We start from the raw sequence: 12,942 nt of genomic DNA on the forward strand, positions 1-12,942 counted from the left end.
AGGCCGGTGCGGAGTCAACGCTGACCCCTGCAATTGCATCCCTTAAGGGCACAGCGACAGGGTGTCCTGCGTCGAGGCAAGCGCCCATGCCAGCTGCTGTGCCTTCGGCAGCACGCTCGTCGTGTTCGCCTCGCGGTTTGCCTTTACCCGCAGCACTCGGGAGGTGAACGGACGAACACCAGCTGCTTTCTTCGACAAACGATTCTTTTCCCGTCGCCACAGTGGCTGAAGTGACTGAAGACACAGCACTAACAAAAGCTCATAAAACAGGATAGAAATAAGAGGGCCTATGAATACTTAAGTGATTTTTTTTAAAAAGATACTCCTATTGTGTTTTAGGAGCCCAATTTGTGGAGTTTGATTTTTTTGGAACTGGGAGTGTGGGGTTAAGACAGAACATTGTAACACTTCAGCCTTTCCCTCTGTACCTGAAAAGGTCTAAAATTCCATCTCTCATGAGCACTTTCTATTTCATACCTGAGCAGAGGTTATTTAGAAGGGATGATAAACACTAACCCTGCTAATACCATCTCCATAAAGTTTGGGCTGTACAAACCAATACCTGTATCTGAGTTACTACTTATCTCTGCTCAGTGCACTAGAGATAGTGAAAACGTATGTTTATCTTCTCTGCTTTACAAAGACTTGCAGTCTCAGTTTCTACAGTCTAGAACTGGGCTGAGAGTCCAGCATGGGGTTTACCTATGCTCTGCAAGAAGCCCTGGAGGCCACAGCTGCTTCATTTCCTGCTTCCCTTCTATTCCCTGTAGAATCTGATGAGAGTGGAGGGGAAAAAAAAAAGGAAAAAAGTAAGAACTCTACAACCTTCTCTGTCTGATCACTTGTCTGAAGAGCCCCAAGTTTGAGGAAAAGGATTGAGTATACACATCCTTTTGTTTTTCTATATCCACAGCGTATGATACGACACCTCACAACCACCCCTAGCTTTTTACTATGTACAATTGCCTTAGTATACTGCATTATGAATAAACAACACGTAGCCCAACATATTTCCATGAACTATTCAGACTTGTGACTAAAACAAGCCACATATGTCTGAGGATGGCTCCACCCCCCCACCCCCCCCGCAGTTTCCTGATCAGAACTGGTAATTGTAGCTTGTTTGGTTTTTAAACAGATTCCTTAGTTTATCTTTAATCCCTTAGTTTAGCTTTACAAAACCACTATCTACTCACTCCTGGAATTTATTCCTGGAATTCCTATTGCTTTAATTTGTATCTTGTTAGCCTTGTGCTTCTGATTTATGTGAGGAGATGCCTCTGAAGTTCATTAGGCTAACCAGTTATGCTCCTTGGTTTCCCTCAGCCTTTGGCCAGATCACTACATTTTAAAAATTCACTTACTGACTTTTCTTACTGGCCATCTTTACTTTGAACTCTTCCTCACTTGTGTAACGAGCTGGTGAACTTTAATTCCTACCCCTGTTTTTAGCAGATAAGACTGTAAAGTTGTCCAGCAATTATTTTACGTGGGAGATTCTCTGACGGATTTTCTGTAGATACTGTTTCTGCACCTCATTATCCCTTGCTGTCTGTGCACGTCTGTGCTCTCTTGAACTGCTGTCTGCTGGAGAAAAGCATCCTTGGCTCCTTCAGCATTGGTTCCACAAATCTTCATTGCTAGAGCTCCTAGTGCTAGTGGGTTTGTCTGTAAGGACACACACATGAAGTAGCCAGGGCTGGGTGACCTTTAGTAATTTTTTACAGTATCTTCAATTTTGTGTTTGTGAGGAGGGGAGCTGTTGCTTACTGGGTCTGTTTAGCAAATGAATATTGAGTCTTCCTCAGAAGAGAGTTCTGTATCCCTCATTCCCCATTTTTGTGGGTCTGGGTGGCAGGGGTAACCCTTCCAGATGCAGGGAACTTACAGCCCTTCCTGTTTTTCTCATTCTGGAACTGCAGCTCAGTAACCAGCACTCAGGAACCAGCATATCTTGACCCCAACAGATGCAGATCCTACTGCTGCTGGGTCAAATGGCCTGCAATTTTTGTTCTTGCAGAGCATCTCTTTCTGCCTCTTGACATGCCTTTGCAGACATGTGCACAGTGACATATCCCTCTCAGGGAGAGAAGAATGTATTACCAGACAGTAGCCAGTGAAGAAAAACGTATTATGGACATTGCAGAACGATCTTCTAGTGCTATATGGTAGTTTTGTTTCTAGCATAAGACATGAAGTCAGTCCTAAAAGACCTGTCTGATATAATTATTAAGAATCATCTTCAGGAGAAAATGATGGTGCCTTTTCCTACCTGTTAAAGAAATTGCAGGAAAACTTTTGAAGTGTTGCATGACAGACAAAAGAACAATAACTAAACAAGCTTTTTAAGAAACTGTTACTTCAGCACTGAAGCAGTTATTATTTCCCTGCTCTAAAGTTGCAGGTAAATATGAAGAAATATTGCTTTGACAGTCTTCTTACATTTTGTAATGAAATGCCTGTTCATTAAACACAAATCTGGTAGGTAGATGAGAAGATTAACTAGAGCCATTGACTATGATACTTAATCAGCCAAGCAAGAGCACAACTTTCTGTGACACTTGCATTTATCTTTGCATCTTTAATTATGAATACATTATCCCTATGTGCTGGCATAATGCTTGAGGAGTTTTAGTCTTCGTGCAGCATACAGCAGTAACTAAGTAGATTGATTTCATGGGTTGAGATGAACCTTCTGGTGATATTCAATACCATGCAGCTGTCATGCCAGCTTCAAAATGAAAGTGCTGGCTGGAGCAAAGTATTGTGGGGTTTGAAGTTTAGATTGTAACATGAGAGGATTCCTCTTCTGGTTGCTGCTTCTGGTTTCAGGTTTTTGGGGTGCTGGGCTTTTCTACTAGGTGGGCTGTGGGTCAGGAGGTAGGGAGCAGGCGCAGCATTCTGCTGGTGCTTCTGTATTTTGTTGCACTTTTCTGCCAACAGAGTAAGGTAATTGTACATTGTATTATCTCATTTCCAGTAAAACTCTGTATCTCAGCTCTTCATCTCAGCCCAGAGGGTTGGGGGTTTTTTGGTTTTTTTGGGGTTTTGTTGGGTTTTGTTTTTCCCTCCCACCTGTGTGGGGAAAGGGGGGAGGCTTGTGAGAGTGGGCTGTGTTAACCCAGGACAATTGAACACCTGAGAATGCAAACTTGAGATGCTAGCTCATATAAATAATGAATAATCTCTGTAAAATGCATGGTCAACCCTGACATGTTTGCAGAGACATCCCAGTAGAAATATGACTTTGGTAGTAGTATAAAGAAAATTGAAATAAATGCATAACAACCAAAGCATTGTAGAAGGAGTTATACCTCATTTTAGAAAACATTTTCCAAAATGCGGAAACACATTTTCTCAGTGCTGAAAAACATAGCAGCTAGTAGGATGCAGTTCTTACAGTGACCATGAGCCAGCACACTGTTGCATAAGATCAGCATATATCATTTATAAGATCAATAGTTTCTATGTAAAACCTCATCAATTAGGATGAATTATTACATTATGGAGCTAAAGGTATTTAATCATCTGCAATTCTTAATAGGACCTGGAGTAGGATCAAGCATCACAATAAAAATATTTCTTGCCAGCTGAGGACCTTAAAATAAGGCAATGGTGTAATATTTATAAAACCACAAGAAAAAGACAAACTCCTCCATTAATGACCAAAGGAACACTATGATGTAGAAACTTAAATGGACAAAGTTAAGAAGTGAAAAGTAAATTAGATGCAAAATAGAACTAAATAAATGATGCAAAACTAGATGGAACTAAATAAAATAGATGCAAAATGGAACTAAAACTGTATTTCTGAGTCATAAATATTGGCAAATTAGCACTTACCATGATTAACAATCATTGTGGGCAAGCCAAACCACAGTTGAGTAGCAGCAAGAGAAGCAAGGGGTGCTGCCTATAACAAAGGGAAAAAAAGAAAATATGTTGTCAGGATAGAAGACAAGCATTCCAGGCAATTGTTGCAATTTCCACTGCTTTTCTCTGCTTTACATGCAGAAAAGACCTGTCTGTCATGATTAGATTAGGTCTGAACACTTGAAGCTTATATTAGTGTTGTTATTCTAAACTATATATATGTCTCATATAAGTTCTGGCCCTAACATGATCTGTATCATGCCTACATAGAAAACAGCTAGTCCTGTGCTGTGAAAAGCATGTAAAGCTTATACAAGTGAAAGAGTACACTTTGACTGTAGGTGGAAAGAGGGGCCCTTTGTGAGAAGGACTTTATGTGTATGGTGCAGTGGAGCCGTGGGGCAGCTGAAAGATGTGGCTTTTATGTGACGAAGCTGCTCTGAGTCCTCAGTTAGTCACACACAATGAAACAGACAGACAAAATTGCAGCTGAAATTACTTAAACCATCTTCATCCTGAAATATGTGTAGCAGAGACGGCTATACCTAGCTGTGTTCTTCCTGTCATGAAGACTGAAAATTGTTTTAAGTGTTTTAAGATATTTTTCTGGGCTGAAGCTTATTTAATAATACTTCAAATGAGACAATTTTAGAATCTATTTTTAAATATAAAACTGTATTGCTATAGCTGTTTAGAATAAGTCAGTTTTTACCACATGGGGAAAAAAAATCTGGTTATCATCGAATCATTTTGATTTTTGTTTAGTTTGGCAAAGACCTTTAAGATCATCGAGTCCACCCATTATCTAACTACCAAGTCTGATGCTAAAACATGTTCTTTTTATTCATAGATTCCTAGAATGGTTTAGGTCGGAAGGGACCTTAAAGATCATCCAGTGCCAACTCCCTGCCATGAGCAGGGACTCCATCTACTAGACCAGGTTGCTCAAGGCCTCTTCCAACCTGGTCTTGAATGCCTCCAAGGAGGGTCCACAACTTCCCTGGGCAACCTGTTCCAGTGTCTCACCACCCTCACTGTAAAATATTTATTCCTAATATCTAGTCTAAATCTACTCTCCTCAAGCTTTAAGCTGTTCCCTCTTGTCCTATCACTACAAGCCCTTGTAAAAAGTCCCTTCCCAGCTTTCTTGTAGGCCCCCTTCAGGTACTGGAAGGCTTCTATTCACTGGTTACTTGTATTTCCAGTTGGCAGTGTAGATACAGGTGCTGGGCTACAGTGGTATGGTGATCAGTATTTAAAAATGAACCTTTATAACATGATTTGTTTTAAACTTGTAAAATTATCTTTTCTGGAGTAAAGAAATTGTGATAGTAAATGGTCACTTTTTAAAAGCCATGCCCACACATCTGTGTAAGAAAAAACACCAAACTGCTGTTTCTAGTATTGCACCACTGCACACTGTTGGTATCTTTGAAGCAATTGTTGATGTTTGTGTTTGGGAAGGAAGGGATGAGAGCTGCTTGTTCAGTCAGGTGCATTCTGTACTTTATATTGCTAAATCTGCTCAGCTGAGGTAAGAGAGCTTCTTGTAACACCACCTTGCAACATTCTCCTCCTTCTCTTGGTTGGGGAAATTGATTACAGTTAAATGACATATAATTACCTCATCCCTGAGAGCAGAGCTGGAGAGTTGGTGGTGTTTACTTGCCAGGCTGCACCTCCTAGAAGGAGCTGAACTGGGCTGCAAAAGCAGAGTTGATTTCCATGTGGAAAAGATGCTGAATCCAACAAGATTTAAAAAAAAATAGTTTTTTTTTTTAAAGAAATATTAATATGACATGAATGTCTGAAGTAGGGTTATGAGATGGTTTACTTTCTCCATTACTGCCTTATAAAGTGTTTGTTCATAGACTCATAGAACAGTTGGAAGGGACCTTTAAAGGTCATCTACTCCAACCTCCCTGCAGTGAGCAAGGCTGTGGTAAGGGCTTTCTAAGTGTCTGAAACACTTATATTTCCTGAGGAGAACTAGTTGCGTGTTTTGTCCCAAGGTTTGTGTGTCTTTCAACAAAATCCAGTAGAAACATCCCACAGATTGTAAGGAGCAGTCTAAAATCAGTTTTCTGACTGATGGCAGAAAGTGAAGGCATCAAAGATGAGACAATTAGTAATTTTAGTTTTGCAATCCCTTCCTCAGGGCTCATGGGTCTTCCTTGAGCTGAATAAATATAAATTTAGCAGAACATGATGAAAAATATAGGCTCCTGGTATGTTTCACTACTAATAAATTCACTTACTTTATTTAAACATGGTATTTCCTGATACCTTGTCTCTCCCCAGCCTGAATAACCCTAGGTAGGAGGATGGGCAAGAGAGTGTGATCATTCCTGATAGAAAAGTAGGAATTCTGTGCTTCTAGTCTCTTTCAGCCTTTCCCCCATTAAAGAACAACTACCCAAGCTCTTGCCACTGGAAAACTTTGAACATAAATATTAGTACTGATTTAGGAAAGAAAAGCAGATTAGCATACTTGAGCCAGAAAGGCATAATTAGATCAGGGCTCATTTTGGTCTAATTATAGTATCCTTGGTGATGTAACATCCCCTTAGTTTAGAGTCAGTTTTTCACTTGATGGATTGAGATTTCTCCCACTCATTGGAGAACTGTGAAAAGCAAGACAGTACAGTATGTAGGATGCTCCTTACTAGAAAAAAGCCAAAGGTTGTCTTTGATTGAATTGGCAATGCATATCCAGATAGGGACCCTGAAATCACCTTTGGCCTATTTCTTTAACTAAAAAAACAGGGCGGGGGGGAAAGGGGCAGATTTCTGTAGACAACAGTGGATAAACAAACCATTGGTATACAGATTAGTAAATTGGAGGTAAACATGCCAAAGTCCTTTTCAAAGCTACCGAGATCAAAGTGAAATAAACAACATGTCCTGGCGGACAAGGCTATTCAGGACTCAACAGGGAATAATTTAGGTTTATACAAGGTCTTACAGAAAAAATTGCTGATTAAAGTGTGCATACTTTAAAAAAAAAAGAAAAAAAAAAGTAGATGTATTTTACTCATGCACCCAAAAGTGCATGGCTTTTGTGAGATGGCTGGTTGTAGAAAACCTTCAAACTCTGTATTGGGGGTCCTTTTATTATCATAAGGATTTGATATATTGTGTCCTGAAGATGTCCAAAGTCATCTTTCCATGGGAATTGATCTCTCCAATAAACAGAAATATTAGTTGATGATGCTACAGTTTCAGTTCACAAGGATTATCTTGTGTTTTCCTTGGTTTTTTTACACAGAGAGCCTTATGAATAAATATGAGAGCCTACATTCAAAAGCTGTGCAATACCCAGCTAGGTACTGATCCTTAGCACCTGGGCTGGACCATAGCACTTGTCCTGCACACCCAGGTTCACTGAGTGGGTGAGGTAGGGAAGGTTAGCCCTGCCAGAAGAGGAGCCAAATCTTTCACACAGGGCAGGAAGCTCAACCTGAAGATCTAACCTAAAGGAAATACGAAGTAGAGAAATGTCCTTATCATGATACCATCCTGTGACTTCAGTGCTTCTTTCTGCTCAGGATTTTTTACAGCCTGCTAAGAGCAGCTCCTTCTTTTCCATGGAAAGCAGAGGAGGCAGTGTAAGGATCATTTCTGCATCATGTGAAATCCCTGTATTTGCCAGGAGTGCAGCAGGACAGAGCAGGAAATCCTATCAGCTTCTTCCTCAGGCTGGTGTTGGTCAGACCCACACATCTCACCTCCTGGGAACAAGATGTAAGCTTCCAACTGTGTGGTCTTATTTAAAACTCTTTGGGCTAAGAAGAGGGACTGTCACTCCACAGCAGGGCACCTCAATGCGGGTGTCTATGAAGCACTTCCACATTGAGTGGCTGCTCCACACAGATCTATGCCACATTGTACCTCAGAACAGCTGCTTTGGCAGTGTTTGCTGCAGAGGTGTAACAACTCTCACTGGATGTGATCTTGAGTGTTTAGGATTTACTAGAAGTAGTTCTTATGGGAATTGCTGAGTTTTACAATCTTTAAGCTGGGGTTGGTGGTGGTGGGGGCGGAAAGTGCAGTAGCATTTTCTCTGGAGAAAAACCTTCTTTTACTGTCACCACTCATTATTAGGAAGAGCATTTGCATTTGCTATTGATAATGTCTTCTTTTATCTGTTTTCTGTTTGTTTGTTTGACTGTTTTTATTTTTATTTGTTTGTTTGGTTTTTAATATCCAGGATACTGTGATTAGGATCTGTAGTTTCTCTTCTGTCTTGGGGCACACCTCACAGGTGGGCAGAAGCTGCATATAGTCAGTTAACGAGTCACCACTTAGCTACAGGCCTTGGAAATTTAAGAATTTAGGGGTTTGTGGTATAATTTTTATTCTGTTTTAAACACCGTAATTCTAATTGGAGAGCTTAACACCTTTATCACTCTGTACTGGAAGATTTCACTCATGAAATATTTGTTTAGGGCCCTCCTGTGGTTCACAGGAGTAGTGCACTCTTAATGCTATTGTAACTTATTTTGAGTTTAAGGCACTCTGCTTTTTATGTTTTGGGTGGGCACACCATTTACCCAGTCCTGCTACAGACTAACCATATTACACCAACGATGTTAAGCAGGATGTTCAAAGTTAACATTACAGGTAGTCATAAATATCACAGAAGTTCAGAAGGGTATTCTCTTTTGTCAAAGATCTTCCATATGTAACACAATAAAGGCACACATTTAAATGGAGAAAGTTGTGGCCTCACAATCTTTGCAAATTATATGGAAACCTCAGCTGTTCACTCAGTGCTGACTACTTTGGTAGGACAATATGTATGCATGCCATAGTTGAAGTCAAAAGACCATCACAGCACGTATATTGATTTCCACATTACTGCCCATTACTGAAGTCATCCACTTGCTTCCATACACTGATGTTTTGTTTGATAAGGCACATCTACTGAAAGCGACTAAGAGGAAACATATTTTTTCTTTTGATGGTTTCCTTCCAGCCCCACTTTAAAATCTATGGCTACCTTATTTCCATTCTGCAACTGTGTGAACATTGCACCTAGACATTTGTCCAGTTTTGTTTTCTGGTCTGACTCTCTGTGCTTCCAGAACAGTTTTCTCCTTGTCAAAGTTTTTGTAAGCAATAATCAAATCACCTCTCACCCATCTCCAGGCTGAGCTGAACAGATCAAGGTCTAATCACTTCCACGTCGGACATTTATGTTTTTCACTGCAATGAACTCTGAACCCTTTAAATATATTCAGTGATATTAGTTTGTGCATTTTATAAATGACACGTGAGGCCTGAATAATAGGGTTTGCATGACATTTTCTTACCTTTAGCATGTACTGTCTAGTCTCTTCTTCCACCTCTCTTTAGAAGCCAGGGATGAAGCTTCCAGTTACGCTGGTGAAGTTTTTCTTGTACATCTTACAGGTCTGTTCTTAAGAGCATTAAGTACTTGTTGATAGTAACTGAAAATTTTGAGAAGATTGAAGCCCTGGTGTTTAAATATAGGATATGGACAATGGGCTTCCCCAGTTAGGCATCCTACTTGAAATGAAGCATCATCTGGAAGAAAGCTTCTGTAACTGAGGGAGCCATCCAGCCTGTTTCAAACAGTTTACAGCTGTTGACTGCATGATGGAGGTATTCCTGACCTGAACTGCTATCAGTGGTATAAAAATGCATCAAGTTTAAAGGTCATGTTAGTGCAAGACCAACAATTTCTGCATGTATGGTAGACCTACTAATACATAACATAGGAGACTAATATTATAACCAAAGCCTGCTTTCTACAGCAGGGAAGTGTGAAGCTTTGTGGCTGTAGCTCTTTTTACCTGGGACTGCAGAACCTGATGGACAGGAAGAATCAATTGGGCAAGAGGGTGCCAAGCCAAAACAATGCCCAACCTTACCAGACAGTGAGTCAGCAGCCTTTTTATGAACTAATTTCCTCAGCAATTTACAAACTAATTTCCTTTGCAAAGAATGGAATCGAGCATGGGGACCTAAGGAGTGGGAAGTGTCATTTCTTATAGAAAGAGAAAAAAGAAAGTAGTGCAATGGAGAGAGGAGCAGCTGGCAGAAGAACAGAGGCATGAGACTACTTATGGTCAGAGCAGAAATCCTATGAGTAACATATTTAAAGTCCATGTTCACTTGGTTATGCTTGCTTGGACCTGAATCACATGCAGTTTCTCCACATCTGGTACCACAGATATGTTCTTGCTGGGAGCCTGAGCTGGACTTGCCAGCTCTGTGATGCTGCTGGTGCTGACAGAAATCCACAGACGTGAATGCCAGTGTAACAGTACACAGGCTCAGATATGGTAACGCCAAGGAAGCAGAACAAATCCCTCAAAACAGGAGAGGTTGATTATCCTTTTGCAGTAGCTAGTAAATTCAGCAAGCAGAAAAGGCTATGCAGGTTGCTTACCAGTGACCAATAGTTTCCAGAAGAACCTCAGGAGATCTCAATGGGACAAGAGAAATCCATGTCAGACAGCTTGTGTGAAAGTGTTCATTTGTCTGTTAGTGAAATCCAAAGTTTGTCTGGTGGGTGAACTGTCTGACTGATGAGGGATTAAAGGCTGTCTTGTTGCTTCCCAAAGCAGAGGCTTGAGTATTCAGGATGCACAGAGGTAAGAGCTTCAAGTATAATTTGAAAATATAACCGTGTGCTTTTACTGTGACCAGCACATGGCATACAAATATGGCAGTGTTTGGGGACTGGAAAAGAATTATGCAAAAAAGAGCAGAGGTTGGGTTTTTTGTTTGTTTGCTTGCTTTCTTTTTTTTATTTCTTTGTAAAGAAAGGAAAGGATGGGCATGATAAGCCGAAACGGTGGAGTACAGACAAAAGGTGGCCTCAGGGGCCACCCACAGTAACCTCTGGCCCTGATAGAGTACAGCTCCCATCCCTCTACCTGGGAGGGACTCAGCACACAGCCAGCCCTTCAGCACAATCACAGCTCTTAGAACTTTTGTACAATTTCACAATACTGTCAGCCCACGTCACAGCAGGGCAGCAGCAGCAGTTGAGGGCAGCAATAGCAGCAGCAACACTGGATACAGCACACAGGAAAAAGGGAGCAAAGAGCTTATTTGCAAACAATTGTAGGTTAACAATATAGAAAATTCAAAGATCATAATTCTGCTATAAAAATATTACACTTCATAAAACCACATACTATTAAAAAATTCTATTCAGAAACACTGGTAAATGTAATAAATATTTGTACACTGGCTGCCCTTTTTATACAGGAAACATAAAAAGTGTAAGCCTCGGAAATCATCATTTGTAAACATGGACATGGAGCCTGTAAACAAAGTGCTAGATCACAGTTCATATTTTGTCATACACATTTAGTACTACCCATGTAAACCCCTTGCACACATTATCTAGTGACCAGACTCCACAACTGCAACAGGGAAGAGGACCCTACTCTGAGCTGTCCCTTTTGTTTCAGTGAGGGTGCATACAAATTAAGGAACTAATACAACAAGAGTGAAGGAGACAAGATTTGGCTTAGAGCAGCAAATTAGGAACAATCTCTTAGCAACTGGTTTTCTGCACTTCAGAATTCTTATTTCCAGCTTCTTCTTTCTAAATTTGCATTTAGCAGAGAGCACATGCATTTTCCTCATTTGCCTTTCAGGCTATGGTGTCTCTGAAAACTATGACCATGACATCCCTTTCGGAGACATAATAGAGCACAAATTGGCTCTGTAACTACTTAATACAAAAGCAAGAAGCAAGTGGTTGTATAGTTCAACACTGAACAGCGTGGTTTACACAACACAAGCTGCTGCAAAAGGCCTAATTCTTAAATTGAGAGTCTAAAATTTGGACTGCAAATGTTTCCACGTGTAAGCCTGTGCTGACATGCATGATCATATGCCTGGTTAGCTGGATGTGCAGGTATTGTCACCCCTTTGCACATGGCAATCCAAGTTCTGCGCTTACAGAACTTATGAATAGTTCTTAGCTAAAATTTGGCTCTAGGAGCTGCTGTGACTTTTGTTCTGTAAAATTCGTGTTCTGCACAGGCTTCTACCCACCCTTCTCCTAAATACTGAGAATTTTAATTCTGCATGCAGAGAGAAGTTTACTGTTAACGTCACTTTATGTCACTTTATCTTGAGAGTTGAAACACTCAAATTTTTGCTAACTTTCAGAATATGAGAGGATGTGAAATTGTTGCTTGTATCTGTTGTGGGCAGACAGGAGTAGGACATGTGGGACTATGTTTACACAGGAACTGAGGTCCCAGAAGCAGCTAACTGCTATGTCTTGGGACAAATACATGGTTTTAGGAGCAGAACTAGAAGGAAAGAATACAGAATACACACTTCTAAAGGATTATGCTGTATACTTTAAAGGAAGAAAAGAAAATGGGCCTGCACATTTTCCTTTTTTGTTAGGCTATATCAAAGCATCTTATTTAAATTATTTTAAGCCTTTTTATTTTGAAGTAGGTGGTTGGCCTAGTTGTTCTGCTTGCTTGCTTTTCAGGATTCTGATACGTGACACTGGAGCTCACATGACTCTTGTTTAGAGTCATTGTCAGCTGATGTTCAAGAGAACTTCACTTCTAAATATTTGCTTTGGCTACATACAGAGCTACAAAACACTTAAATGAAAATATTTTTCCAGTGAAAGCTAAGATATCTCATTTTCTGCTATAGTAATTGGCTTTGTCTTCCATTTGTGTCTGTCTTACGCCTTCCTACTAGGGTTCTAAAAAGCTGTAGCACTCCACATAGTCAAGAAATTCCTCTGTAAAAATGGGTGATTCAAAAACAAGCTCCATTTTTCTTTCTACCCTCTTTATGAAGTCAATGATGGCAAAAATACATGCCAGTCAACATTATGTCCCCATGACATGTCATCTGTGACCCTACACCTTCTGGTTACAGGGAGTTTATATGAACTGTGGAGAATTTTCAGAATCCTGGACTTATCCTTCCCCTCTGTGTGTGCAGCTTGGCAGTGTGACTCTGTTAACAACACTGCTGGCAAAAAAGACTGCTGTTGCGTTCCTGATGTACCCAGCCACTTGTTCTGATGCACAAACATTTGTCTGG

The sequence above is a fragment of the Indicator indicator genome, chromosome 2, assembly GCF_027791375.1.
Source record: "Indicator indicator isolate 239-I01 chromosome 2, UM_Iind_1.1, whole genome shotgun sequence".
Classification (NCBI taxonomy): Eukaryota; Metazoa; Chordata; class Aves; order Piciformes; family Indicatoridae; genus Indicator; species Indicator indicator.